Below are 3,608 nucleotides of genomic sequence, written 5' to 3'. Positions count from 1 at the left end.
GAACTTGAACCTACATAATTCAATTCCCTCCAACATCAAAACATATATGAACTTCAAAATTACTCTTGCAAAGGTTTGCGTTAGCGTTACCCAAATTACTTTAATGATGGGTGTTTAATTAATGGCAATCCAAAGTTACCATTACAAATTAAACTCTAGCGAGGATAGCTGAGATAATTACATCATTACATGGTAGGTTAGAATTCCCAATCAATTTATGTGGATTTCATCAAGAAAACTACATATTATCTCTTAAAATATGTTAGTCCTAAAAATCTTGAATCGAAGAAGAGACTAAACTAATTAACTTGTAACTTTCAACACATGCAAGTTGCGCTACCAAAGGGTTTATGTAGCTTCGTACCACTCTTGATGAGAAAATAATAAGAATAGGAGGGAAGAAGCACCTAATTCAAACATGTTATCTTAGTGAATGCAGCAAACACTTGGAAGTTATGAAATTGAATCATATAGACTAATTATACAGACAAATAGTCTTGGTATATATGTGTGACTTAAATTAAAATTTTTGGTGTTGATTCGAGGTGGAATGTTGAAATTGTAGGAGTCTTGAGATCTGACACAAAATGTTGAGAGATAGAAGATCCAAAGCATGATCATCTGCAATATTGATCTAGATAAATAAAAATAGAAAGGTTAATCCTTTAGTTACTTTGATAGCTAGATTGAAACTTTGAAATTAGTATCTGAAGATCCTTTGTAAGTTGTATCATTTGGGCTATCAAAGTATATATCTAGAGCTAGAGGTATGTCTGTTTCACATCAGAGATGTGGTGCAGACACTGTTTGAAAATAAAACATCTGGCCTTCCTCGCCGATCGAGCTCTCTAGATTACTTCATTTGCACCACCACTCCTCTCATCTCCGATCGACTGCGTTTCCCAAACATTCCTTCTCTTGCAGGATAGCCTCATTGGAATCTCTTTGTTGACGAACTGGTTGTACCTACACCTGCAAAGAGACGAGGTATTGCTCCTTTACCCGGTCTTGATTCAGTTATTTCATCAACTTCAATTTTAGTTTCTTGATTCTGTGGAATAACAGCTGATTGAAAACATATCTATCTGGATCTGGATATCACAGAATCAGGAGAAATTTCCATTGATCCATCTGAGTTTGAATCACAGTTTCTTCAGTGTCGTATCCCTCCTTTTCAATGTAATCATCAACAGAATAATCAGCTTCTGCATATTCTTCCTCTTCAAACGCATCAAGATGAAGCTCTTTCTCATCGGAGATGGAGATGTTGTGGTGCTCGATCGTATTTCCAATGCCGCCCATGCCAACAATGCAGCAGGTAGCAAACACCACATGCATCTGCTTATGGGAAAATTCATATTCTCATATGCTAATTAACTCGGATATACAAACAAGTACAGCACAACTAAATCTATATATATAAACCAGTGAACTTAAAAATTGCAGTATCGTAACATACTACCAGAAAGCTAGATTCAAACTGATCAAAATTAGTATAAAATAAAAATACGACGATTCAACATATTAAAAAGCTCTGAATGAGCGTTGTAGACATAGGTCAGCCAACACTTACCGCAGTCGAAGTGGTTCTCCTTCCTCAGCCGAGCTTCTTCTTCGCGCCACCGCGGAGGCAGAGAACCAGGTGGCCTATTTAACACATCAGAAGAGGATTATAGATTCCATCATGGCCGAAATAGGAGTATAAATGTGAAAAATAAAAAATATAATCCTTATTTTCAAATTTCGAAATTTCTAGTCCTCATTTTTAAATTTCATAACATATATAGTCCTCTTTTTCAAGAAGACTATATACTGTTTTAACAATTAGCTCCCTCAACTGGCAGCCCACAATTTCCCCATGCAATTTCAGCGGCGTCTCCTGCAAACAGTCGAGAGTTTCCTCAATCAACCTCTCCAATCGTCATCTCCACGCCGATTTCTTCAAACTCGCCAAATTTCCCCTCTCCCTCCAGAATTTCGAATCAGTCGTGCTAAAAAACGGGCAGATCTATTAGTTTATAATAAATTAATAATCTATTAGTTTCTAATATTGAAAAGAAATTCTCAATTCCTACCTGTTAGCTCAAAATATGAAAAAATATTTAGTTTCGTTCAAAACATTATTCTTGAAGATTTTCCATGGATGGAGGTTTATGTTTCCATTTGATTACCTATGTTACAAACGGGATGCACGATCGAAGAACTTTACAACTCAAAAAACGAAACAATCGAAACTAGAAACTGAACTAAGAAAATAAACAAAATTAGAAGTAACAAGAAACTAGAACGAAATTACAATGAAGTAAAACAAACTAGATGAAAGCGTCGAGTCGAGGTGGAACTCTTCCCGCAAGAAGATTATCGCCCCGGTAGTGCTCACGGTGTAGGCGTATCTTCCCCAAAGGTAAAACGACGAACGTCTCGTCGGATGTAGCACCACAATCCGGCGAGCTCCGGCGAACTGAATTGGATCGAGAACTGAGCAGTATGCAGTGAGAGAGAGTGAGAAATGCAGATTTTCGTGGAGCAAAAATGCCATGCTTCTAGTCCACTATTTATAGGCTGCTCAAGCTCATTAGGGAGATTAAATCCTCAATGAAGAGGATTAAAACCATGGACTGTTATGGGTGTTACAAATTCAAAAGTATTTGAATTTGTTGTTACATATTGATTCTGCATCAATGGCAGAAATCAACCTCCTGTGCAGTTTTCGAAACTGCTGCAACTCTTCAAGGCTTGGGCTGAAACGGGTGGGCTTTAGTTGGGCTGAGAACACAAATACAATTGGGCCGAAAAATTAATAGTCCACAAAAGCCCAAAAGTATTTTGTCCAAAAAATTATATAGTTTGGACCCAAACACCACCCAAAGCACCAATTGCCAAGATCCAAGTCCTTGGCCGCCGCCCGCCCGTCCGATCGATCGATCGGCGGCGGCGGCGCGCGTGTGTGTGTGCGCGCGAGGCCAAGGCCTTCATCCAAGCCCACTAGCAAGCCCACAAGTTATTAGCTCCATGAGCATTGCTATTCTTATACAAGAGTATTCTTCCCTTGTTTTCCAATGTGGGACAACAACACATTACAATTGTTATTTCCCTTCTCAACACCCAAACTTTGATATACAATATCTCACTCACCGGAAATCGGTTTTGAGACTTCAAGTATACTACGTTCATCTACTCGAGACGTAGATTAACATCCAATAATTATTTCAATTAAATAATGAATATTTATTTAAATAATTAAATTCAGATATGGTCCAAAACCATATTTCCAACAATCCCCCACATGAGTGAGAAAGCCGTATGCAGATGTATGCAGACACTTAGCTCAGTCCTCTTAAGAAACAACATTGCATTTGGAAAGGTAGCTTGTGGCTTTGAACCTACCATAGTCAATCTTATCGAGTATACCGGCGGCCTAGTGGATATGGTTCCTTGAACTAGTCCTCCTCGGTGTATACTAAGTCAATAATATTGACACAATATTGCTTCAATCCTCATTCGTTCTTACGTTTGTGTCCATTACAGACCTTGGAACACCCCTTTGGATTCATAAGTGTTTCAATCGAAGCGGCCACTCTTCACACTTATATAGGTAACTCTTAACT

At 38.3% G+C, this 3,608-nt stretch overlaps 1 long non-coding RNA gene across 1 annotated transcript; it reads right to left on the bottom strand.

The window, feature by feature from the left end:
- Window positions 1-686: 686 nt before the first annotated feature.
- On the bottom strand, window positions 687-1,857 carry LOC131014853 (uncharacterized). The gene is made up of 2 exons (XR_009098338.1): window positions 1,574-1,857; window positions 687-1,338 (listed from the first exon to the last, which is right to left on the bottom strand). It is a non-coding gene; the product is annotated as an uncharacterized LOC131014853 (long non-coding RNA).
- Window positions 1,858-3,608: the final 1,751 nt, after the last annotated feature.

This window comes from Salvia miltiorrhiza, chromosome 3, assembly GCF_028751815.1.
Source record: "Salvia miltiorrhiza cultivar Shanhuang (shh) chromosome 3, IMPLAD_Smil_shh, whole genome shotgun sequence".
Taxonomy (NCBI): domain Eukaryota; kingdom Viridiplantae; phylum Streptophyta; class Magnoliopsida; order Lamiales; family Lamiaceae; genus Salvia; species Salvia miltiorrhiza.
Note: the sequence above shows the minus strand (reverse complement) of the source record. Positions and strands in the feature narration are given on the sequence as shown.